The 27,826-nt window shown below is 39.1% G+C and overlaps 1 protein-coding gene and 1 pseudogene across 1 annotated transcript in view; both read left to right on the top strand.

The window, feature by feature from the left end:
- The window catches only part of COX10 (cytochrome c oxidase assembly factor heme A:farnesyltransferase COX10), a 146,224-nt gene that overhangs the window by 98,814 nt on the left and 19,584 nt on the right, over window positions 1-27,826 (top strand). The window lies entirely within an intron of this gene.
- Window positions 9,890-14,243, top strand: LOC139437127 (death effector domain-containing protein pseudogene; annotated as a pseudogene).

Below are 27,826 nucleotides of genomic sequence, written 5' to 3'. Positions count from 1 at the left end.
CAACGTAGGAGTTCCTTATTAAATTCAATTTCAAGGCATAGTCTTGTTTCATTGGTAGTGACTGACGATGAAAGCATTCCATAACACAAATGACTAAGACAAATTCACGTAGGGTCTCGAAAGAAAGATATGTCTGAAAACTTATTTTTTTCAGATAAACTGAAATTGCTGGTACATGCCTCCATTACTCTTCTTTCCACAAAATTCAATTAAGTAGAACTAAAAGGCATATAAATATTTTAACTCATGGTTAATAATTAAGCATTTTACTTCCTGAAGACCTCTAAATCAGCATTTTAAAATATTTTTTTAATCTAATGTCTGTCACAAGTCTGAAAGAATAAAAAAGACCAAATGATTTATACTTATTCTAATCAGTGAATTCCCTGCCATATTTCTAGGCAGTATCCTCATGGAGCTGAAAATTGGTTAGGGATAACACTTGTGGATCAGCTAATCTATATATTAAATTAAGTAAAATGATAAACAAATGGAGATACAATCACATAAGTCTATGCAAAAAGTGATTTTTAATATTGACATTTTAAGCGTTCAATTGGTCATGAATTTAAAATATCATTATATTAAAAAGAATAATTTTTACAGAGCCAAATGAAAATATATAAGGTGAAAACCTCATTTTCTTACCTTTTTTAAAGAATAAACAAAGCTAGGTATCGGGTTTATGTTTAGAAACTGTCAGAACTACTTTTATTTGTGTAAGGTTGTTTATCTTGAGACGTAAGACTATAAACCCTATAACACATCTCGGAAGCAAAATGCTGCTCTTGCCACTAGTCAGATCCCAGATAAGTTCTCAGTTATTTGGAATTTATGCCTGGGCATTTTTCCTCTGTGAAATCCTACATTCCTTTACAACCAGGGCCAGTGTGAAGGAGGTAAGTAGAATCATTCAGGTTGTCCTGGTAATCAGATGAAAGCCCATCATTTTACTCAGAGCTCCTCTTCCTTTGCCTGATGTCGTCCAGTCTGTCCACTCTGGAAGAGCGAAGCCTATGAGGATGCCCAGAAGGGACTGTCCTGGCCTTGGTGCTTGTACTGCCAGTGCCCCTCTTGAAGGAAGTGAGGCTGCAGGACAGTCACTTACTCTTGGTAAACTCCTAACTTCTTCCTTTGTTTGCACGATGCCCCCAGACAGGATCTTATTTATAGGAACAAACCTTAATTGATATTTCAGAGGGCAGATTATAGGCCTGAAGAAAATAGACACAAACTTATTTTTCCAGCTATGATATATTTTACTAAATAGGAGTCAGGGGCACAAATCTTCTCACATTTGAGAGGCATACTTTTTGGACTGAAGATCCTTACATCTTGCCGAGCATATATATTATAATATTATAAAGTAATATTACCTACTGCCCAGATGTTTGATAAGTGGGTGACCATGAGGGTATAGTACAAAGTCTTAAGGCTACCTATTAACATTTATTCCTTAGCTTTGATAATTCTCATACTCACAACAGCTGTTTTTGGCTACATATAAATATAGCCAGTTTATTTTGAAATTTTCTTTTTGGTACTTATGACCATTTTGATTTGGGGTGATATGCCTTGTTGAATCTATGCAATGTACTTAACAATTTGGTATGTAAAGTGTGAGTCCTTGTCTTTGTTATTCTGGAAACAAAGTACCCAAAAGTCTTTTGCCAATGACAGCTATTTCAGCTTTGTGGACAAATTGGTTTCTTTCCATTCTGAAGACATACTATAAACATTTATGGAATCAGTATATTTCATTAACTTTTTCAAGTGATTACTGCAGTTTATCTTGAAAATCACTGTTTAAGTGAACAAAATTATATTCTAAAGAGTAAAAGTTATATTGTGATACTTAAGGAAAGAAACTTGCTTGGATGAGATGTTCTGTGATGTTTTCAGGACCTGGGGAAATATGCTCAAGGAGCCCTTTGCATGTGGGGACCCACAGGTGCAGCTGTGTCTGTTTAGAGGGGCCGTCGTCTGTGTTCTCAGTTCTCCCTTCAAGAGAAGCTTGGTGGGAGAGGTGGGTGCCAAGTGCGTTACAGAGATTACATGGAAAACAGTGCTTTTTTTTCTTGTTTAATTTGTCTTTATTCCAGAAAGGATTTGAGATGTCAGAAGATTCTTGTAATAATATAGGAATGTGTAATGAAAGTCAGGATTATGGAAGATAGAATATGAGATAAACAGTAAGATCACAAGAAAAGTTTATTGAATTCATATAGTTAATAAGTTTGAACTATAAATTTCATTCTGTACGTTTCCTGGTGACATGAGTTACATAACAATGATAAGCATTACATGAATTATTTATATTTAATTTGCACCATGAGGTAGATGCTCTTAAATTCCCCCAGTATTCAGGAAAAGAAACCGGAGGCTCCAAGAGAGATGTAATTTGCCCAGGATGTTATTACAAGTGAGTGGCAAAACCAGAATTTGGCCTTGCTTCTTTTCACTCCAGACCCTCCCTGAGTTCCTTAACAACTCCATATACCTGCATCTCAAATTCTCTTTAACCATAAGAAGACAGCACCTCTTTGGAGAGACCAAACTTCTACCTCTTACTTCTAAAATGAATAGGGAGCACTTAGTGATAATGTTAAAAGAATGTCTCAGCCACCCCTGGAGATAAAATCAAATAACAGGTTTCTAAGGCATCCCTTGGTACAAGCCAAAGACAAAATACCAAAAGAACAGGTCCCATTGAGAGTAATTCAGATTGTATGGCCTGGAAGCTAGTGAGGAGGAGAAAACCCTTGTCCAGACACTGTAGAACAAGAATACATCTCTAGCTTGATCCAGTAAGTAAACTGAGACAGTGACAGGAAAAGGAGAGAAGGTATCCATGTTACATGTGTACTGGATAAAATCAAGATGTAATATAGGGAGGGGAGCAGATGTAGCTCAGTGGTTGAGTATCTGCTTCCCATGATGAGGTCCTGGGTTCAATCCCTGGTCCCACTCACCCCCCCAAAATTTTTTTTTTAAATAAAAGGATATAACATGGGGAAAGTGCTCTGCCACATACTATGACTGCAAAGTACATCCTAGTAAACCAGGACACTCTTGGTTTATTCCCGGTGTCCCAGCAGAATTATTGGTAGTGTCCTCTTTCATTCTCAAAACTGTCCAGTTTGGATGATGCACCCTATATAAGGAGGTAATGAAATGATAAGGTTGTTTGCTGAATTTCCTTATTTTTAAGAATATTTCATACAAATTCCAAATGCCTGGAGATGGGGGGAAAACACATAAATAGGAAGTATGAGGTGTCTGAAATCAATTTGTTGGTAGATATTATAATGTAGATAGACCCCTTTAAATGGCTTTTTGAAAACTGTACCTAATACCTTTATGCTTTCCTATAAATTAGAAAAGATAAATAAGGTCAACTAACTTGTTTGGTTATTTCTTGCAAATATATTATGACTATAAATGATTTTTGTATGGAGGAAATTGGACTGAGAACTTCCCTTTATCCTCCAGCAAAGAGCACACCTTAGAATTCATGTATCACTTATCAGTGAAGGGTGAGTAAACCCACTTTAGAAGTTGAATCTACAAACACAAAGTCATGTAATAAAGGGAAATATCAGAGAAGTTTGTCTTCTTCTTAGAAAATCGATTCAGTATAATCCAGTTTAATTTGGTGACAGGAAAAAATTAATTAGCAATTTTTCCAAATGTTCTATAATAAAAAAAAAATCTCAATCTTCAGATATTCTTCCTATGGTCGTCATGGGCTAGAGGAAAATGTTATCCAACTGCCTCTAAACTTTGGCAGGTGGCTTTACTTAACCTTTCCACACCACCACTTCCTCCTGTGTAAAATGGGGTCATAGTCCCTATCCTGTTCATCTCATAAGGTTATTCTGGGGCTCACAATAAGATCAATAAAGTCATATAAATGAAAGTACATTGTTAGAGCCTTAAAACTAGAAAAATGCAGTTGTTTATAGAACTTTCATCTTTTTCAAAATTTGCTTTAAAATAAAAATGTTTTAGTACTTACTAGGTGACAACCATGAAGAAATTCAAGTTATTTTCAAGTAAGGGGACTCAGAAAGTGAAACTTGCATCTGCTTCCATTGTCTTGATTAAGTTGGTAGGCAGAAGCACTCGTGAAAAGTAGGTAGTGACACTACTAGGTTGTGTGAATCACTCATTCACACTGTCATCATCAGGACACATTTATCAATGGCATCGTGTATGCAGAATAGTCTGCTCATTGCTAAGTTTACAAAGAGGTAAACGGCATAGTCTTTATTCTCCTAGAATCAGTTATACATATGCGTAGAAAAGAAACTAAGCGATGTCAAAGGTAGAGTTCACTCACCAAGTGTGTTTTTTGACTGTGCCTACAAGCCAGGCTCTGTGCTGGACACTGGGGGTATAGAAGTGACCTAGATAGCTCTGTCTCTTATGAGGCTTGGACTAGTTAAACACGCTTCAATTGTAACATGGTTCCTATGCAATAGGGACAGGCTCAGGAAACATGGGAGCACAAAAGAGGAGTAGCTAACCCAGGACGTCAAGATAACGTGTCAGAGGAAATGAGGTCTTCAAGCTGAGAACCCAGGGATGAGTAAGGAAAAAGCCCTCTGGTGCTGCTTTCTTTTTTTTTTTTTTTTTTAGATTTTTTTTTAATTTATTTAATTCCCCCCCCCCCTCCCCTGGTTGTCTGTTCTTGGTGTCTATTTGCTGCATCTTGTTTCTTTGTCCGCTTCTGTTGTCGTCAGCGGCACGGGAAGTGTGGGCGGCGCCATTCCTGGGCAGGCTGCTCTTTCTTTTCACGCTGGGCGGCTTTCCTCACGGGCGCACTCCTTGCGCGTGGGGGACGCGGGGGACACCCTTGCATGGCACGGCACTTCTTGCGCGCATCAGCGCTGCGCATGGCCAGCTCCACACGGGTCAAGGAGGCCCGGGTTTGAACCGCGGACCTCCCATATGGTAGACGGACGCCCTAACCACTGGGCCAAAGTCCGTTTCCCTGGTGCTGCTTTCTGAACTCTTTTTTTCTGTTCCTTCTTTCTCTATCTGCTCCTTGGTTGTTGGTGTCTTTAAGCTCCTTCTTATCTCACTCTATTCCTGCATATACTATGTTCTCCACCTCCATCCCAGCTCCCAGAGCTCTCTGCTGAGTCTAGACTCATATCTAATTACCCTTTGGAAATTCCTTTTGCCCCGTAAACATCTCTCCAATTCCCTATGTATATAGCCCACGTCATTGTTTTCTTTGCCAAACCTGTCTTTATCCTGATATATTTCTTAGTTTATATTCCAAAGCCAAGTACCGGTAAGACATGCCAGACTCTTTTTCTCTTATCCCCTTTATCTGATCATTAAAAAAATTGTGTCTCTTCAATCTCCTAAATAATCCTAGAATCTGTGCCCTACCTACACCATTGCTTTTGTTTCAGACCATTATCAGATTGTCCTGGGTCACTGCAACAGCAGCCTAGCTGGTTTCCTTACTTTACTAACTCTCTTCCCGTTCATCTTCCACTCAGCTGCCAGGTCGTTCTTCCTTAAACGGTTACACTAGTTTCTGGCATAAAACCCTTTATGGTCCAAACATACTTAAGTCAGAATATTTGTTTTTAATTCTTTCCTGTGTCATGCAAGGCCTTTCCGGGTCTGGTCCTTCTGGTCCTTCCAGCCTCACCCCCACTCTGTTCACCCTTTTCATTCATCCTTGATGCTATACATTGATTAACTATGTGCTTTCTCTCATCGCTGCCAGATGTGCAAAATTTAGCCTTTCATGGCCTCATAATTTTCATGCCAAGCATTACTTCCTCTGGAAGTGAAAGATATTTCCATGTGCCAATAAGGTAATGTCAGGTGTTTTATCTTGATGCTTTCACTGACCTTTATGCATATCTGTGACCTAATACTCAGCATATTCTTTACTAAAGTGTGTGTCTTTTTGTACCTCTTCTCTGTTAATTTGTGAGTTCTAACAAGGCAAGGATTGAGTCTTCCATCTCTTTACCCCCTGTGCCTAGGGTCATTTAGTAACAGATATGCTGAGTGCCTCATTTGTGCTGGATACCATTTTAAATATTAAGATATAGTAGGGAACAAAACAGACAAAAATCCCTGCTGTCATGGAGTTTATATGTGAGCCATGACACCTGGAAGATAGCAGATGGTTGATAAATGATAGATGGGTGGACAGGTGGATAATAGAGAAATAGAAATGACCTGCCAGGTGAGGGAAATACAGAAGTAAATACACTAATGCAGGAGTGCGTGATATACACTATCAAGACAATGAGAAGTCTATTCTGACAGGAGGTGAGAATTAGCACCAAGAGGAAGTGAGCATTAAGATTAGAGAGAGAGGTTATAGAGCTTGACAAATGAATAGACTCTGGATAAGTGAAAAATAAATTAGACTGTGCTACATTCAAGAGGAACATGGTAAGCTAAAATACAAAGATTGGGGTACAAAATATATATATATAAATATTTTTTAAATATCCTGGCTGAACTAAGTGTAAAATATTTGTGCAGGAAAAGAGAAAGGAAATAAAGCTGAGAAAAAGGTAAAGGAAAGTGTAGCTGCCAGACTAAGTTGCAAGGGCTATTCTGTAGGAACTGGGTGAGAGTTTATGTTGTTCTGGAGGCCCTAACCATTGCAATAGGCAAGCAAAAGAAATAAAAGCTATATAGGAAAGAAAGAAATAAAAATCTCTTTATTCATAGATGATGTGATAGTCTACATAGAAAATCCAAACAAATCTACAAAGTAGCTATGAGAAGTAATAACTGTGTTTAAGATACAAGATACAAAGTTAATATACAAATATCAATTGTAGGAGTTCCACTTCCAGCTTTACAATGTGAGGCATTCTATGGACCCACTCTCCTGTAATGACACAGGAGTAACTGACAATTACTAAAAAAAAAAAAAAAAAAAAAAATTTGAAGTCTCTAAAAATGGTCAAGCATACATCAAATGAAGAAACATTTTATTCAAGAAAACCTACTAAACATGGAAAGAGGAGTGAAAGTCTGTGGTGCCTCAACTGTGGCCTATTCCCTCCCTCCCTGGTATCAGCTCAGTGTGATGGGAAGCCTACTCCAAGTGAGTGAAGCCAAGATCACAGGGCTCCCTCTCCCAGTTAGAGAGAGGGCTACAGTACCTTTTCAGAATGGGCAGGGCATTGGCATTTTTCACCCTGCTCCCACCTTCCTCCAGGGTGTAATTCTAGGTAAGTATCGCCGAGAGCTCGGAACTCCCTTCTACCCACCCCCCACTAGAGGGGTGGGGGTTCTACCTTGGGGACACCACTGCTGAGAGCACAGCGACCCAATCACCCCCGCCCTGGCTTATTCCTAACACAAAGATAGGGGTTCACGCCAAGAGACGCAGACTGAGACCAAGCACTCTTGGAATGTCTCCAAAGCAAATCTTAATAAATTTAAAGGGATTGAAATAATACAGAGTATGTGTTCTAACTGCAGTAGAATGAAATTGGAAATCAATAGCAGAAAGAAAGAAAAAAAGGCAAACTCACAAATATTTAGAAATTTTAAAACAAGCTCCTAGATAACCAAAGAAATCACAAAGGAAATTAGAAAATACTTGGAGATGAATAAAAATGAAGCCACAGTATACCAGAATTTATGGGATGCAGATAAAGCAGTGCTTAGAGGGAAACGTATGTCTGTATATGTCTCTTAAAAAAGAAGGGCCAAATCAATAACTTAGTCTTTCCCCTTAGGAAATTGGAAACAGAAGAGCAAACTAAATCTGAAGCAAGCAGAAGAATGGAGATTGTAAAGATTAGAGCAGAAACTAATGAAATGGGGAATTGAAAAATAATAGAGAAAATCAACCAAACAAAAGTTGTTCTTCTGGAAAGATCAACAAAATTGACAAACCTTTAGCTAGAGTGGCCATGGGAAAAAATAGAGACAACAAATTACTGTAATGAAAAATGAAAGAGAGGTCATTGCTGCTGACCTTGCAGAACAGAAGGAGGCATAGGAGAATACTATGACTAGTTTATGCCAATAATTTAGGTAACTTAGATGAAATGGACAAATTACTAGAAAGAAATAAACTACCAAAAATGACCCAAGAAGAAAAAGAATATCTGAATAGAGTAAAACAAAGAGATTGAATAAGTCATCAAAACCTACCCATGAAGAAAAACCTAGCCCAAGATGGCTCCACTTCTGAATTCTACTACAATTTAAAGAATTGTTAATCTCGGTTGTTTTCAAACTCTCACAAAAAACAGAAGAGAAATGTTAACTCAGTCTGAGGCCTTTATTTCCCTGATACCAAAACCAGGCAAAGACATCACAAGAAAAGAAAACTACAGACCAGTATCTCTTAAGAATACAGATGCAAAAGTCCTAAACAAACAATTAAAAACTAGCAAACCAAAGCCAGCAACTAAGAATACACCATGACCAAATGTGATTTAATCCCAGGAATGCTTGATTGTCTTAACATCCAAAAATCAACTAATGTAGTATAGCATATGAATAGAATTAAAAAACAAAAAAACACATAATCATTCAATAGACATAGAAAATGCTTTTGACAAAGCTCAATATTCTTTCATGATCAAACATTCACCAAACTAGGAATAAAGGGAACTCCCTCAACCTGATAAAGGCCATATATGAAAAACCCTTAGCTAACATCATACTTAGTGGTGATAGACTGGATGCTTTCCCCTAGAATCAAGAACAAGATAAGGTTGTTTGCTCTTACCACTTCTATTCAGCTTTGTACTGGGGCTTCTAGCCAGGATAAGTAGGCTAGACAAAAATTTCCAGATTAGAAAAGAAGAAATAAAACTGTCTCTCTTTGCAGTTGACGTGTATAGAAAATCCTAAGGAATCCACTAAAATACCATCAGAACTAGTCAATGAGCTCAACAACATTGCAGGATACCAGATCAGTATACAGAAATGTATACTCTTGCAATGAACAACCTGAAAATGAAATTAAGAAAATTCTGTTTACAATAGCATCAAAAGGATTGACACAGAAAGCACAGCATAGTGTTTTTAACTAGCAGTGCTATTATATGGGTATGACAGTAGTTGAAAGGGAAAGTCTAAGGTCATGTATATTATTAAAGGAAAGCTTAAAAAATATAACACGGGACTGTAAAGCATAGTTAAAACCTCATGTGAAATATGAATATGGGTAATATTGCATATATATAAGACTTTTTCTTTGAAACTGAACAAATGTATATTAATGTTACAAGATGTTAATATCAGGGGAAAAAACCTTCTAAGTGAAAGAAACCAGACACAAAGTACTACATATTGTATCATTCAATTTATATAAAATGTAAATATAAATCAATTTATAAAGATGGAATTAGATTAGTCTTTCTGTAGGACTGGGGAAGGATAGAGGAATTGAGAGGTGACTGCAGAGGGGTGTGGGGGGGTTTCTTTTTGGAGTAATGACATTGTTCTAAATTTTTTTTGTGGTGATGAATGCACAACACTGTGATTGTACTAAAAGCAATTGATTATACACTTTGGATCGACTGTATGGTATGTGAATATATCTCAATACAACTGCTTTTATAAAGGAGGGAAGTTGGCTGGTCTCGAGGGACTAAAAGCAGTGTTTTGGAAGCAGGAGAAACAATTGAGGTAATATCTAATAACAGCTTTTGCTGAATATGTAGCACTAACATTGCATGTAATATTCTCACTTTGGAGATGTGAGAGTATTTCTTTCTCTAGTAGGATCTGGACTTAGGCAGCATCTGTTGGGATTGGGCAGAGAGCTCAAGGCTCAGGGTATTTTCTTAAAATTTATTGAAAAATATTTACTTAATAAATACTTACTAAGCACCCACTGTGCCAGGCATACGCTAGGCAGATACAGTGACTCAGTATTCATTCCCTGTCCTTCCAGTACGGTGGGGATTACAGCTGCTGCTCAGGGATTCTGGAAAGCACTGTGCGCCTGAACCCCCAGCACAGGGGCCTGTCGAGCCTGCGCTGTGTGTTTGGCATCGCGGGCACCCACCTCCCACACAGAGATGTGCGCATTCTTTCCTTCCTTTTCGTTGATGTCATTGATGACCGAAATGGGTGTGACTTCTTATTGGCGCTGGAGTGCCAGGGCCACTGTGATGAGAGTAACTTTCACCAGGTGCTGCAGCTGCTGTGCTTCTTCACTCGTCATGACCTGCTGCCCTGTGTCACCCTCAAGAGGAGGTGGGCTCTGTGATCTGATCTTGTGGACAGGTATCTGGAGGAGACATCAGTTTGCTGTGTGACCCCCAGAACCCTCAGGGATCCAGAACCAAGCTCTTCCTGCCCCCCCCCCTGCAACCCCCCAAAGCAGTGCTTCCCGCTTCCCTATGTACAGCAAGCAGCCAGCCAGAGGGAGAGCCACACTTGGGAGCCAGAGAAAACTCTGGAAGTCATTGACACCAGATCCTAAGGATAAGCAGATATGTGACATCAGACTGCAAATTCAGGCTGAATACCGCCAGCATGAGACTGCCCTGCAGGGCAGCGTCTTCTCCAACACGCAGGACCCACTTGAGCGCTTTCACCAGGCCAACTCCGTCCTCGAGTCCTGGGACTTGGGCTCCGTTGCCTGTGACGTCAAGTACTCTGAGCTCACCTCCCTGATGCATTACTAGAAGCACTTAAAGCCGTCTTCATCACAGACTCCCTCAAGCAGGCTTTGGGCCACGAAGCCATCAAGCTGTGGGTGAGCGTGGACAGGTGGACTGTGAGCCTGGCAGACAGAAGCTCCTACAGACTCTGGTGCTGCAGGCAGTGCCCTGACCTTCCCTCCTGCCTGACCTCTCCAGGGACTGCTCCTACCCACTTCTGGAGCTGCCCTACTCTTCCGGGGTTTGTTCTCTACCTACCCTTCCAGTCACACCCCCTGCCTTTTTTTTATTTTTTAAAGTAAAGACAAAGGAAAGTGGAGGTGGTATCCCCACCCCTCGCTGCACCCATGTACCTGGGCTTCCCCTTCATCTCCCTTTTTCAATTACCCCTAATGTGTGTCTACAGCCACCGTACCCCTGAGCTGTAAGACAAGTGTGCGGGTAGGAGCAAAGACGAGAGAACAGATCCTTGTAAGGGCGTGCCATGAACCCTGCTTCCACATGCATTGCGGCGTTATCAGTACTTCTGGCTTTATGAGGGCTCTTAAATATTGTCTGAAAAACTAAGGGGCTGTGGCTAACAGAGCTAGGTGGAAGGTGGTTCTCTCAAGTGTATTTTGGAAATTAATCACCACCTTCTCCCAAATTACAGAAATTTTAAAAAACAAAGAAACTGTGGCGCTTTCCACTCTCTCCTGGCCTCCAGCGCTACTCTTCTCTGCCTCCTCCATTCATGGCTTGAAACCTCTCCCTGGTGTGGCTCCTTTGTCCCCTTTATAAAATCCTTTTCAAGAGACTACTAGGTAAGATAACTGGGTCAGCCTAGTCCCTCCTCCCAAATGGTGTGTGTGTGTGCGCGCACATACACAGGATACATGGAGAAGAGGTTGCTGATTAAAAAAAAAAAAAAAACTCCCCTTAAAAAGGGGAAAGGGAAGTGTGACATTATCCTCCCATGTTCAAGTGAAAATAATGTGCCCTGCAAAAAAAAAAAAAAGTATACTTTCAAAACTATAAACATTGTTAAGGCAGCGGACTTGGCCCAGTGGTTAGGGCGTCCGTCTACCACATGGAAGGTCCGCGGTTCAAACCCTGGGCCTCCTTGACCCGTGTGCAGCTGGCCCATGCACAGTGCTGATGCGCGCAAGGAGTGACCTGCCATGTAGGGATGTCCCCCGCGTAGGGGAGCCCCACGTGCAAGGAGTGCACCCGTAAGGAGAGCTGCCCAGCGCGAAAGAAAGTGCAGCCTGCCCAGGAATGGCGCTGCCCACACGGAGAGCTGACACAACAAGATGACTCAACGAAAAGAAACACAGATTCCTGTGCCACCGACAACAGAAGTGGGCAAAGAAGACTCAGCAAATAGACACAGAGAATAGATAACCGGGATGGAGGGGGGGAAGAGGAGAGAAATAAATAAATAAATAGATCTTAAAAATTGTTAAAAGAAATTAAAGAAGTTCTGAATAAATGAAAAGACATTGCTTCTGAATTGGCAGGCTTAATATTATTAATACTACAGTACTCCCTAAATTATTCTACAGATTTAACACATTCTCTATCAGAATCCTAGCTGGCTTCTTTGTAGAAATTGGCAAGATGATCTAAAATTTAGACAGAATCAGGAGACTCAGAATAGTCTTAGAATCTTGAAAATGGACAAAGTATGAAGACTCATACTTCCCAATCTCAAAACTTACTGCAAAGCACTAACAATCAAGATAGTGTGGTACTGGCATGAAGATAGACATAGATCACTGGCATACAATTGAAAATCGAAAAATAACTCATTTATCTGTAGCCAGTTGATTTTCAACAAAGGTGCCTAGATGGTTCAATGGGGAGAAAATATTTTTTCCTAACAAGTGGTGCTGGGACAACTGGATTGTTATGTGTAAAGTGAAGCTGGACTCTTACCTCATACCGTATATAAAAATTATCTCAAAGCATATCAAAGGCTTAAATGTACATCTGAAAGTATACATGTCTTAGAAGAAAACAAAAGGGTAAATCTTCATGATCTCAAATTTAATCATGGATTCTTAGATATGACACCAAAGCATGAACAGAAGAAAAAATAGATAATTTGGACTTCAGCAAAATTAAAAACTTTGGTGCTTAAAAGTAAACTTTCAGGTAGCATGAATATAGCTCAGTGGTTGAGCACCTGCTTCACATGTACAAGGTCCTGGATTCGTTCTGTGATACCTTCTTAAAAAAAAGGTAAACTATCATCTTGAAAGATGGCCTACAGAATGGAAGAAAATATTTACCATCAGATATCTGATAAGGGACTTGGATCTAGAATGTATAAAACACCTACAACTCAACAATAAAAAAAACAACCCAATTAAAATGTGGGAAAAGGATTTTAATTGACATTTCTCCCCAGAAAGATATGGCCAGTAAGCACTGGGATGACTAGAATCAAAAAGTCAGATGACAAGTGATGGTGAGGAGGTGAAGAAATCAGAACACTCATACACTGCAGGTGGAGATGTTTAATGGTCCAGCTGCTTCCAAAAACAGTCTTGCAGTTTCTCAGACAAGTGAAAATAGAGTTACATTATAGCCCAGCAATTCTACCCCCAGAGATACGTGAAGTCCTAGAGAAAAATGAAAACACACAGTGAAATTTGTACACAAATATTTTCAGCAGCGTTTTCGATATAAGCCCCAAAGTGGAAACAACCCAATGTCCATCAACTGATAAATGGATAAATAAAACATGGTATGTCCACATCATGAAATATTATTCAGCTGTGGAAAGGAATAAAGTACTGGCACATGCCACAACATGGATGAAACCTGAAAAATATATACTTAGTGCAAGAAGCCAGTCACAGAAGACCACATACTATATGATTTCATTCATAAAAGTCTAGACTAGGGAAATCTATAGAGACAGTTGTGGGTTGGGGGTAGCGGGCAGGGAAGAAGGTAATAGTTAAAAAATATGAGGTTTCTTCTTGAAGTGATGAGATGTTCTAAAATTGTGACAATGGTTGCACATATCTGTGAACATGCTAAAAACCATTGAATTATGAATGAACTTTATTGTATGTATCTTAATAAAGCTTTTAAAAATATTGAACCTTAACCCACACCTCTCACTGTATATAAAAATGAACTCAAAATGATCATAGACCTAAATGTAAACCTAAACCTATCAAAATTCTAGAAGAAATTAGGAGAAAATCTTTGTGACCTTGGATGAGACAAAGATTTCTGAGATAAAACACAAAAGCACAAACCATAAAAGAAATATGTAAATTATGGTTCATCAAAATTTAAAACTTCTCTTTAGAAGATGAAAAAACAAGCCAAAGAGTGGGAGAAAATATTTGCAAAGGACTTGAATCCGAATGTATAGAGGATTCTTAAAAACCCAATAAAATGATCAACCAATTTAAACAGACAGTTCACCAAAGAAGAGATAGATAACAAATAAATATATAAAAGGATTTTCAGCCTCATTGGGAAGTACACACTAAAACCACATTGCACTGCAACTACACACCTATTCGAGTAGCTAAAATTTTAAATGACTGACAGTACCAAGTGCTGACAAGGATGTGGAGCAACTAGAACTCATATATTACTTTGGAGAATGCAGACTGATACAGTCACTTTGGAAAACGGTTTGGCAGGTTCCTATGAAGGTAAACAAAATTTACCATACTATCCCTTTCCTCTGTATTTATCCAAGAGAAATGAAAATATACAAAGACCTGTATGTGAATGTTTATAATAGCTTAATTCATTATCACCGATAAACAGCCCAAATGTCCCTTGCCTGGTGAGTTGATACATGAATTACGGGACATCCCCATGGTGAAATACTGCTCAGCAATAAAAAAGGAACAAACCGCTGATAATACAATGGCAGGAATATGTTAAGTGAAAGAAGGTAGATACAAAGGGCTCATTCTGTCCTATTCCATTTATGTGATGTTTGGGAAACCATAACTATAGGACTGCTACAACATGGACGAAGCTTGAAGACATCACATTGATTGAAATAAGCTAGACACAAAAAGACAAACATTGTATGATCTCACTTAGATGAAACATCTGAAAGATGCAGACGTCACAGAGACAGGTAGTGGTTTATAGGATACCAGAGGCCTAGATAGGGCATGGCGTGAGAAGAAAGTTACTGCTTAATGGGTGAAAAGTTTCTGTTTGAGGCGATGGAAAAGTAGGGACAATGGATGTTGGTGGTGTTAGCACAATATGGTGAATGAAGTTAGTACTGCTAAATTGTACACTTGAATGTTGGTTAAAGTGGAAAATTTTGAGTTGTGTATTTGTTACTTCAATAAGAAGTTTAAAAAAACACTTTTTTTAAAAGATTTTTTTAAAAATTTCTCTCCCCTCTTCCCCCCTTGTCTCTCATGATGGTCTGTCAGGAGAAGCAGAGAATAAACCATTAATCAATTAAATTCTGAAAGATCGTTCTAGATTGCCATCAGTTTTACAAAAGAAAGAAACAGAGCAGCTGGGGCGGGGGGGGGGTGGGGGAGGTGGGCAGGTGGCAAGGTGCTGCAGGAACGCTATGCCAAGTAAGCGGCATTTGAGTTGGGACCTGCAGGATGAGGATTCAGAGGTCTGAGGCAGTAGTGAGCGCAAGGCCCAGAACTACAGCACTCCCTGAACACTAACTAGAAAGGAAGCTGGCGAGCGAGGAGCAGTCTGGCCCCAGAAGCAGTCAGAAGTGAGGCCGTGGTAGGGAGTCTGGATTGAATTCCACATCCAGCGGGAAGCCTGAATGGAATTGGCGTGATCAGATTTACGTTTTACAAGAACCTTCATGTGCCCTGAGAGGATGGACTTTAAGGGTGGCAAGAGTGACCAGGGACCAGTGGAGAGGCTGACACAGGTCCAGGTGTGGATTGGCATTCGCTTGGACCAGGCTGGTCCCAGGGAAGTGAAGTCTTATCGCTGCTTGGTGCAAACTCTAGGCTTGCCACCATCACCCAATGCATCGGATTCCTGTGTCTGCTTCTCAGAGCCTTTCTGTGGATCACTGGTCTCTGGGGGATATACCCTGCCCAGTCCTGCGGCCCCTCTTTCTCTCCTGTTCCCCTTTACTTGCCTTCTGTTTTTTTTCTCTCTTATGCAACTTTTATTCTTTAGAGAGTATTACAAGTCTCACCTCTTTTCTGAAATGCTCCCGTCTTCTGCTCTCTCCACCTGTCTTAAATTCTGCAGCTCTTGGTACGGGTACCACATACTTCATTATAAGGTACAGAAGCAAAATACTCATTAAAACCCCAGATAAGGTGTAACTCCACTGTCTGGTCTAATCCTCACAGCCACCAGCACAGCAATTGCACCTTCCTGTTTAATGAGGTTGTCTGTGCTTCAGGTTCTCACAGCAAGGGGCTCAACCCTGCAGGGCAATGGACCTTTGTAGCCCCTCGCCTCTCCACTGCTGACAGCAGAGTGGTGGCCTGCCCAGCCATCTAAATATAGACTTTTCTTTTGTTCCCTCCTCTAATTTAACTCAGTGATTCTCAAGCTTCAGAGAGCAAAACAATTATTTCCTCCAACAGTACATATATAACCTCACCATGTACTTTAATAGATGACTTCAGGGGATTTTGAAGGATAATGTTGAATATAGTATATTTTTACCTTAGGGCTGACCTGAATAAACTGTATAAAGTGCAGTTCCGCTGTGTTTCATTGAAATGTACCCAGTCCTTTTATATCTTTTATTATCAATCTTGTGTTCTTGTCTTTACCTCCCCCCCTTCCATGGTGATATATATATATATATATTTTATATATGTGTATATATACATATATATATAGTAATATATATATAAAACATGGAATCTGCCACTCTAACCATTTTCAAGTATACAGTTCACTGGCATTAACTACATTCACAGTGTTGTGCTCCCATCACCACCATCCATTACCAAGACTTTCATGACCCCAAACAGCAACTCTGTACCCAGTAAGCAATAAGTGCACTCCTCCTCCCACCCTTTCCCTAGTAACCGCTAATCTGCTTTTTGTCGCTGAATTTGCTGCTTCTAGGTATTTCATGTAAATGTAATCATTCAGTATTTGTCCTTTTGTGTCCGACTCCTTTCACGTAGCGTAATGTTCGCAGGTTCTTCCAGGTTGGGGCGTGGATCAGCACTTCATTCCTTTCTGTGGCTGAGTAATACTCCAGCATGTGGCTACACCACATTTTGTTGTTCCATCCATCTGTGGGATACTTGGGTTGTTTCCACCTTTAGGCTGTTGTGAATAATGCTGCTCCGAATATCACCGCATCTGTTTCAGTCCCTGCTTTCAGTTGCCTTTCATTTTACTGAGCTGCCTTTTGTCTATGCTGTTTGAGATGACAGAGAAAGTGACAATGAATATATTCAGCAAACAAGAAATAGGAAGATAATTGACTAGTTTTTTTAAATATTCAATTTTAGTAATAATATGCCCTTTTGCATTTTAAGCAGCCTAGAATTTTTCTGTAATTTCCTTTTTGGTGAATAAAGGGGGATACTTTATGACTAAAATACCATTTAATGAGAGTAAAACCTATGAAATTACATTATTGTTTCTTTTTCCCAAGAAAAACACAGAAGACAGTATCTGACTCTTGATTATCTATTGACTGCTTGTATAAAATGCCAGTTTTCTATGCCAGAGTTATCACTTTTAGTAAAAAAAAATTTTTTTTAAAGACACCGTGATTGTCTACTTTATCCTCTTTGAGAAAAACTGTTGTTGTTGTTTTTAGTATAAAAAAGCATTTTAAAACTAAGATGTTATGTTTATATTCATCCTAGCTCTTCCAGAGACACAAGAGGTTATTAACTATTCGGATCATCTGTTCCAGAGAAAACTGTTGCCTTACAGTAATTGTGGGTGGTTAATAGAAACATCCTTTTACAGTTTCTATTTACTAAATGTAATTTCTGTGCAAACACTTGACCCTGTGGCTTTCTGCTTTTTACTTCAGCTCTGGGGCCTTTAGGGTAGAATTATTTATCAGTGTCTTTAATGGCTTGGGGGCCACTTGATGAATCTGAGCCCATTGTATATCACAACACATGAGAAAAGCATCCCAGATTGCAGATGTACACGTATCATGGTGCATTTGGCTAAAGAGCTCTTCCAACTGCATCTGAGGATGTCTGCAGAGAAGTTCTCCAGAGAGGTCCTAATGGAGCTGTCTTAATCTCTAGTATCAGCTCCTCGCTGTAGGGTTTTTATCCCTATTAACTTGGAGCCAAACCATTGCATCTGTTCCCTTTAAACCCAGTATAGGCATAGCTGCAGAACAGCCTACGGTATCTGTAGCTTCTGGTAACCTGAATGCACATGTGGGAAAGCAGAACTTATAGGCAAAATCAAGAAGTTGTCTGTCTCTGACACCTCTGAGCCTCTTATTTATCTGCCCTTTTTATATCCTCACTTATGAATCCCTCACTTCCCTCCTCAACTTACGTATCATGTAGGTTTCAATGTCCTTGAACTCTTTCCACTTAAAGAAGCTCCATGTCTGCTTGCAACAATGGGTTTAGTAATGTTAGAGTGGGCCTGGGAATGGGTCAGAGGAAAAGGAGTGGGTTAAAGGTGAATGCCCCCACTACTTCTTCCTAAGACCACCTCCCTTGTTCTTACGAGGATAACCAACTATTTTCTAACAGCAAGTTAACAGTTGCCAGAAGTCTAACACCAATTTTTGGAAGTTGTTGGGGACCCATTGGACCCTTGGGACTCCTCTTGTATCTCATGGTCTTCCAGGATCCAGACCTAGAGACTAATTTGCCTGAGAGCAGGTTGTTTGGTGAAACTCTCTCCCAATACCTCTGTGAGCTCCACTGCCCCCCTGGGTCCTTTTATTCTGGCTTAGTATTTGGATAGGTGGTCCTTCTAGCTTAGCCAGAAATCTTTATTAAATCCGTTGCTCCCTCTAGTTATCTTCTTTATCTCTTCCTCCTTGCATTGCCAGTCTTCAGGAAAGTGTGGCCCGCTCATGACTTGCAGGCTGCCCTTGAGTCTCCCCCCTCCCTATTTGTCTCTGCTTTTCTCTGTACTTCAGCTTCATTTTTCTCTGAGTATTGGCTTTTCTGATCCCTCTTTCTCTTAATTTGACTCATCATCAACATGGCACCCTCAGCTTTTACCACAAGATCTTCCAGCTAAGTTCTCTGTTTCAGTTCCCAAGACTTATGAGAGAAAATGTGTTTGCCCAAACTTGGACCAGATATCCAATCCCTCATCCAGTCCCCTGTGGCTAGGGAAAGGAGTATGAGGACAATAAGCAATGGGGGTGGCACCAAGTACATCCAGCTACTCTTCCCACAGGTTCTTTCTGTCCTACCACCCGCTCAGTACTTACGCTTACTTGTAGTTTGTGCTTTCTCCTAACTTTAGCTTGTACTTGTCCCAATGTGTAATTCAAACCCTGATTCTATTTTGTAACTTTTTAACTATAATCCATCTTCTCTACCACCAACACAGGCACATACTTAATGTTAAATTCTTTCCATCTTTCATAATTCAAATCCTAAGGAAGAGATTCTGAAATTTAGTGTTGTCTGATTTGTAGTGTTGCATATTTTACTGCACATCGATAGAAGCACACGTCCTCTCTCAGGGTCTTCCCTTTTTTCACTACTTGACAGCCCTTCTGTAGGAGTGTTCCCTGGTTCCGTCAGAGTTGGAATTTTATGTTCTCCCTAAAAGAAGTTGCTTCCAGAGAAGACAGAGCGACAGAGATGTCTTCTCTCTGCCATCTTTTTCTGGTGTATATTATTCATCTATTTTTTAAGTAATAAACTTTTCCTGATCTATGCTAGTTAAATTTAATCTTTCTTAAGAATGTCAAGATCTAATGTTTCTTCTGCATGTTTTAGAATTAAATACTTTTCTTCTTTTAATTCAGTTCATCCAGGAATTTATTGATGACCTATAATGACCATCATTGTCAGTTTCGTGTTGCTTTATTTCATTTCTTGATGCTCAAAGGACCTATAATCTGAGGAGAAAAATCAGCCAAGTTCAGAAAATGCTTAGCGGACAGACCAAGGGATCCCATAAATACGTGTTGAATGAAATGAATAAATTGGAACAAACACTTTCTATGGAAGTCAGAGAAAGAAGATACAGAGAAGGACCAGAGGGGGTTGTGAAAACTTTGTGCAGGAGGTGGGGCCTGAGCTTTCCTTCGTTGTTATTTTGACAGACATTGTATTTTGATTATGTCTCCTTTGAATTATCCATTTTCCAGCCTGGTAATGTTGACAGGGAAATAATGCATGTCAGCATTAGTTTTTCCAACTTAATGGATCAGATGAGAGTGATCCATAACTTGTAAGCTTTAGGTGTGGGTTGTAAGCAGGAGAGATTGAACGATAAGAGCAAAGTGAAAGGTTATTTAGAGAGGATAAATTAAAACACTTCAAATAGGGGTCAGCCAGTACCTGGTTTTTAAATGAATGACGAGGATTGAGTTTTAGAAATGAAATGAATGGATTGTTTAGTTGGCATTATTAACTTAAGGAACAGGGTTTAGTTTAAGTATTATAGGGATTTACAGGAGACATTTTTCAAATTTACTGAAGGTTTTACCAGTAAGCACTTAAGCAAATGTAAACATTTGGTGGGCTGTAGGGAAGCTGTGAATATTATTCATCACCCACTCACACTGCTCTAATACACAAGTCCCCTACTCTGCTAAAACTCTGCAGAGTTTTTAAGGATTGTTATGATTAGTTCCATGGTGTGTATATATTGCAAATGTAATAAGAACATAAACATTTTATAAGTATAGAAATTTCTTTTTTAGTGTTACCAGTTATGTATAATGGCAGCAAGAACAAATTTGGACCCAATTTTTTAATAGTGGTGCTAATGTAGAGAGCTTTATGTATGAAAAAGCCCACAAAAAGATTTTGTACACATCACTATGCTTCATAGTTTCACTGGTTGAATGAGAGGAACACTGAGGTTTTCCAAAAGTTACATAACTTTCTCTCCTTGTCATACGAAAAAGCTTTATGATTATTTTTGAAGCATCCTGAGTTGTGAATATGGGTTGACAGCAATCCTGGAAAAGTAGGATTCTACTGTTCCCACTTCTCTTTTTTAACCAAAAACCTGTATTTGGGCTTTCATATATTCTGATAGCTATGGAATATGCAGAGTTAACAATCATAATAACAGCCTATCACTTGTAGGCACTTGAGAAACATGTGGTAAGAACTAACACCCTTTACTAATAATGTAGGATCATTTACTCTGATGTCCCATCATTTTGTTTCCTCTCCTTTCAAATAAAATAATATGAAAAGATTTGAGAACCTCAAATGTTATTCCCATTGATTGGCATAATGCAAACAGTGATCTTAAGGTAATATTCTCTCTGTAAAAGTTTATTTCAAATACTCTAAAAGGTTCACTTTAACCAGCATCTTTGGGCACCAATCTTAGGTACCATAGAAAGATGAATAATGTAGAGTTGCTGTACTAAAAAAAACATGGAATGGTGGGGTGGGCAGGTAAGACCGTATGTCCCTTCAGCATAGGGACTAAGAAGTGTTGTGAGAGCCCAGGGGACTAGTATTTGGACCAACCATGGAATCTGGGGGCAGGAAGGAGAGAAGAGTGAGAGAAAATGGAAAATATTCTTGGAGCTATTTTGTTGTCTAGACTGAGTCTAGGGGACGTGTAGGAATTGGAATTGTGAAGAAAATGAGAATGCTATCAAAAGATAGCAGAAGGATTGATGATGGGTGTTGAAACAGGGCGAGGAGGTCAATTCTAGGGCACAGGAGCTATGTGAGCAAAATTAGGGAGACACCTTTTTCACAGAAGAAATCTTTCACCTAGACCAGAGATGGCAAAACAGTGGCCAACACCCCAAATCCTGATGAAGTGTTTTTTATTTGGTTTCTGTGCCTTCCAACAGTTTGCATTAGTTACCAAAATTTAAAAATAGAAAATTAAAAAATAAAACTCCAGGTTTTGGGGCATCCTTTTTACATTCCCAGTGGTATCAGTCAGCCAAACCTAAGTAGCAGTTCCCACAATTGCTGCCACTCTATTTTTTTCAACTTGGCCCACCTGGCTCCTTTGTATTGCCAGCCTGGTCCTCCTATAAGATATATGAGTTTGCAAACACTGTCCTAGGTCAAAGGCTCTGGACTTGAGGGGAGGTACAGGAGATGAAGTCGGAGGAAAACATTTACACCTCTGAGTAACTGCATAAGCTTGCAGCGCCCAAGTGTCCACTAAGCTGAAGGGATGGATAGTTTTATTTCCTAAATTCACACTTTACAAATTATGTTTCATTAAAGCTTTATAGTGCATTGGCCCTAATTGTGTCTAGATAAACAAAGTTGGTTTTTCTAAATAGAGTTCTATAAATTAGAAATAGGGGGTAGAGGGAAGCAGATGTGGCTCAAGTGATAGGGCTCCCACATACCGTATGGGAGGACCTGAGTTCAATCCCTTAATTTAAGCTGAATTGATGTAGTATGACTCATGATTTGTCATTTGCTTCTCCCTAAATTGAATATCAGGTTAACAATGAAGGAAGGTTCATTTTAGCTTTTGTAAATGCTGACTTTTCAAACTATCTTCTTCTTACGTTATTAAGATTCTTTCATTTGATTTTCAAAAACTATTCAACTCAGACCAGCTTTGTTTTCTTCCTTGGGGAAAAAAAAAAGTTTGTTAATTTAAGAAAACCCCCATGTCCTGAAAATGATCGTGCCAAAAATATTGGCTTTTCTTTGCATTTCTGATTAATGCTCTTGAATGTATTTGAAATTTTCTTTATTTTGAAATATGTTTTGTATCCTCATTTTCTTCACAGTTTCTTTATGTTCTCAATTTACCTCAGTCTTCTGCTACCTGACAGTATCTCTAACTTGAAATGTTCAGAAATGGAAACCCTAAATACGATTCTGGAGAGAAATTTTCGTAAATTATCTGTACTGACTTACCCCAGAAACTCAGGTCACAGCTCATCTGTGGGATTTATGCAGGAAATTGAAGTTTAATTGGCTTAGTTTGAATAAGGTTTGGGTTTTCTTGTGTTTTTGAAGAAAGAAAATTTAACTTTTATAATTTAAAAGTCATTCATTCTGCAAGAATGACCAAAAAGTACGGGTTAATTTTGGTGTAAACCAATTACCTGCAGAGCTGTTCAAAATATGAAGCTTTCTTGATTTAATAAAATATTTCATGGACCTCATTGACACATTACTTAGACAAAAAGGCTACATTTCTCCAGTAAGTTATTTTAAAAGGTAAGTAATTTAAATTACATTTATTAAATGCAATAAATAGACATCAAAATAAAGTTTGTATTTTTCTTCTCATTTGTTCCAAATTTCTAGAGAATATTCAATTTTGTTAGAGCTACATAAGCTCTGTGTTGAGTAAACAAAGAAATACTATATTTTAAAGGGGGATAAATAATTCATAGGAATGTGTTGACAAATTTCCTCTCATTCTTAGTCTATTAGTTTCTTTTCTATAATAGCCTTGGGCAGTGTAAAGGCATAGAAAAATCCCATTCCCTGATGCTCAGTAGAAAGATATCTCAATTTAAAAATGTAATTCAGTTGTGTATATAAAAGTTTTGAAAGAAATCATTATGCACCATGTACCTATTTGCATGAGTAAGTGAATGAATAGGAAGAAATAATTTTAGTTCAGGGAACTCTGTTTCTTTTTCTGCCTACCCCCATCAAGTAATGCTATTTTCCTTATTCATACATTTATTGTTCTATTGAAAATTGGAACTTGTGTGTAACATCATTGCACCCCCATATACCTGTTTCTCTGATCTTTTTTATTCATTTCAGCAAGTACCACTCCCAGAAACACTGATTGTTGTTCCTAATAAACTATTGTTGAAGATATGCAAAAGTGACATTTTAGAAAAACATTTTGCATGTGATCAATCCAGTTTTTTCCTCATACTGCCATATTTTTTCCCTCATAATTTCATTTATTGAAATTTTATTCATCATTAAGTTATCATTGAAAGTAAAAATAGTTTGCCCTTTTAACTATTGTTAGAAACAAGGTTCCCGAGCATCATACATTTGTAATTTATAATTAAGAAGTGAAAATTTTGAGTGTACGTGTCTTTTATAAGGTTGAAACATGAATTGAGGAAAAGGCAATTTATTGCAAGTTTATCAGCCCCATTTAAATAGGTCCTCTACATAATTCTATTTCATTACACCTGTTCTTTTCTTTGCAGTGGGTTTTACCATTTGAGATTTCTTTTGTACCTGTGTTTATTTATTTATTTAATGTTTGTCTTTCTTCCTTTGAACACATACTCTTCTGTCTGTTTTGTCTACTGCCATGTACCCACACTTACACAGTGACTAGCGATGAGAAGTTTGAATGACAGCAAGTGAACATTCTGCACTTACTTAGTGAAGACTGCCCAGTGCTTTGTTTACATAATCACATTTCATTCTTTCAACTCTGTGAAGTAAATATCTCCCATTTTACAGATGAAGAAAATGAGGGCAAGTGGTTAAATAATTTGCTCAATATCACACAGCTGAATGGAACACAACCCCTGCCTGCCCTTTGATGTCCATATGGAGCCTTTTTGGCTGAGCTACTTTGACTTGGGTTTCAGTCTTACCCCTGGAAAAGCCTGAATACATCCTTGCTTTTCAGCTGGAGAAGCTACAGACCAGAGAGATTACATAATTTGCTAAATTTACTTTGCTAGTTAACAGACCACTTGTTCTGGATGCTTACCACAAGGAAACCAGAATATAAATATAATAGTAATAAAGAACTTTAAAGCCTTTTTAAAAATATTTTTATTATGAAAATGTTCCAAGAGACAAAAGTAGAGATACACAGTAAGCCACATTATACCCATCACTCAGAATGAGCAGTTATCAGGATTTTGCCACACTTGCTTCATCTCTCCCTGAAAGTACTTTTGATGACCAAAATACTGACTGCATGGCAAAATTAAATCAAGATAGATGGGCCAGTGAGGTTAAGGCATACAGTCAAAGTTCCTCAGTCAAAAAGAACTAGTTCTAGTTCTAAACTAGTTCCAAGACCCTTGTTCTTTCCCCTGGAAACATGAAGAGACATCATCTATGTCAGGACACATAGAAGTGGGCATCTTGGCCTGGCAGAAGTGGGCACTGGGGGTGCAATGAGGACAGTCCTGTTCAGGCTTGGCCAGATGGAACCAGCATCACAACATCGCAGTGGCAAGAAGGCTACCAGGGCACTTCAGGCTTCAGGGGCGCCGGGAGAACCTGCTGGCACCCGAGAATTTGCCCTCTTGACAGGTTCTTAGGTCGTGGTGACACTGCTGGTTCAGGGGCCACACTCAGGTAGAACCACTGGGGTGGAGGATGGACCAGGAAGTTCCAGCAGCTCCAAGCCCCAGGCAGCCTGCTTAACCTTCCTTCTCCTAGTCTTGCCTCTAGAAACCAGACCTCAGACTGGCACTCGAAGTGCTACAGAATTTAAATGATAAAACAAACAAACAAAAAGACCAATAAAAATAAAGGGAAAAAATGTAAAGAACTTATTTTAAATAAAGAATAAATGACAAAGGAGAACTCTGTGTGTGTGTGTCCAAGTTAGGGATACATTCCAAAACTCATCTAGGATAGGACAAAGCAGATCAGTGTTTTTAATCAAGGGCTGGGTGGTATGATTAGGAGAAAGTATATTGAATAATCAACCTAAAATAACAAGTTATTCCTAGACAAAACTGCCCTTCTGGTCTTTCACATTTAGCTCTGACCACATTTTCTGAGCGCTAAAGCAGAGTCAGAATTGTGCTGAACTGAGATGAGAAATAAACACATTTTTCTTATCTTTTTCTGTATCAGAACTGTATCTCTTTATTAAAACAGCTAAATGTAAACAACTTTAATATTACCATGATATTTTTAAATGTCATGGTAAATCATACTTTAAAAACTAAGCCAGATAGCACTTGATAACTTTTCTTTGTCCTAGAGCCATTATCATTGCTAGCCTTCTTCCTACTTGTAGTTTCCAAGAGAGGTCCTTGGCTTCTTTCACTGATGTATTCTTCTTACACTGGGTACGGAGATTCTAAGCAAAAGTTTTGTTGGCACTGTTAACACTGCGTTATTTCAAATAAGAATTAAGCAAGTAAAATGTGACAAAATAGCTCCCACCCCCCCAAAAAAAGAAGAGTGGAAAAAAGAAAACTAGGGAATGATAGAATAATGTAGAGCCAACAATGCAAATGGTGATCACACTCATGTTTTTGTACCAAACAGCCATTCAGGAAAGAGGAGAGTCTGTTCTCTGCTGCTCTCATTTGCTCCACCAATATATATGGAATATCTGGAAGAAACTGAAGATACACGCTAGCTGAATGCTGTTTCCAGCCGAACATTGGATAAAAAAATTGTGCTGTAGTGAGCTTACAATTCTTTTTCCTAGAAGACGCCTTGTGTAAAATTCTCTTTTATGAGGTGAATAATGCTTGTCTCTCTGCTGACATCACCTAGCAGGCCAAGTGTTCCTTGTGAACAACAGATCGTATCATCTTCTTTCCCTCCTTCAACAGGAGAGAGAAAACTTAGTTGACTTTGCATTTTGTCTAGAAGTAATGCTATGATGTCTTAAGGCCGCCTCCAGAATCTCTCTGCTCTCTTGATACCCGATCCCTCATTCTGCATTCCAGAAATGTGAATTTCTTTCCGTCTCTTAACCTGCCATGCTCTTACCTTTGGCCTCCTCACAGGCTGTTCCCACGGCCTGAAACACTCTTCTTTGCCCACTTTGCCCATCTGCCCATCCATTTGATCCCAGTTTAAATATCACTTCTACTTAGAAACCCCTGTCCAACACCATGCCCCCCCACAAGAGTTGGCGCTCCCCAGGTGCCTGGTGTTTGCTCTGTGGTAGCACTCACCACTCTTTACGGTGGTCACCTGTCCAGTTGTCCACCTCTGTGAAAGAGTCCACAGGTCAGGGGCCATGGCTCTCTTCTTGCTGTCTTGTATCCCCAGTGCCTGCCTCCATCTCAGGCATATCCTAAGTGCTCTACTTTTATTTATTTATTTGTTTAATTTAGTGTTTCCTTGTAGTATTCATTTCAGGGAACTCAGGGAATACAATACAAAATGAGGCAGTTTGTACAGTGGATAAACTGAAGACGTTTTTGAGCCGCAGAACGCTGCGCCCAGCTGAAGACGATCAGCTTAAGAACTCCACCCCCCTACCCTGGACTCAGCCAACCAAGTAATGAGAGGATCAGTGTGTTCTAGTACCCAAATATGCCCACATACCAGTTGGGAAGCTCTGAATTAAATTAATGGAGCAACAGATAACCCTGAGCACAGGTCTTCTTTCCAGGTTATTTAACGTGCAGGGAAGCTCAGTTTCTCATCTGTAAAATGGGAGGGTTATACGATCTCAATACACTTGTTTTACTTTGTTAATGTTAAGGCTTTTTGAGAAACCTATTTTTCATCTATCCTGTTGGCAAAGTTTTGTTTTTGTTTTGCTTTGTCTTTAATGCCAACCCCTGTTGGTAGAAGATCACGGGGAGGGCTCTCGTACTGCTGATGGAAGTGTGAGTAGTTATAAACTCTTAGCAGTACATATCAGAATCCCTAAAATAGTGTATGTTGTCTGACTCAGCAATTTCACATCTAGAAATTTACCCTTAAACACTAATCATAACTGTGAACAAAAGATCATCTGTAAGATATTCATCCTAGCATTATTTTCTAGATAATGATGATACAGGAAAATACTGACAAGATTTATTGAAATGAAGCAGGTGACAAAACCATCAGTGTGTTCTTTTTCTTTTTTTAGGAGATACTGGGGATTGAACCCAGGACCTCCTACATGCAAACCAGATACTGGGGATTGAACCGGGGACCTCGTACATGCTCAGCCGCTGAGCTACACCCGCTCCGCCTAGGTTACTTTTTAAAGTAGTATCTGCATTGGAATAAGCCTAGAAAGATATTAACCAGTGTTTCTCCTATAACTAATTTAGAATTTCTTTGTGATTTTCTGTAGTTCCAAGTTTTTCTGAAATGAATGTATATTACTTTTACCATAAAATATTTTAAAAATAAAGCATCACAGAAAACAAACAAAAAAAAATGCACACAGTTTGCAATTAGAGCATCTTTGCCTTTGACTTGAGAAAGCCCTGA

Source organism: Dasypus novemcinctus, chromosome 21, assembly GCF_030445035.2.
Source record: "Dasypus novemcinctus isolate mDasNov1 chromosome 21, mDasNov1.1.hap2, whole genome shotgun sequence".
NCBI classification, from domain to species: Eukaryota; Metazoa; Chordata; class Mammalia; order Cingulata; family Dasypodidae; genus Dasypus; species Dasypus novemcinctus.
The sequence above is the reverse complement of the archived record's forward strand: the minus strand, read 5'-3'. Positions and strand labels throughout refer to the sequence as shown.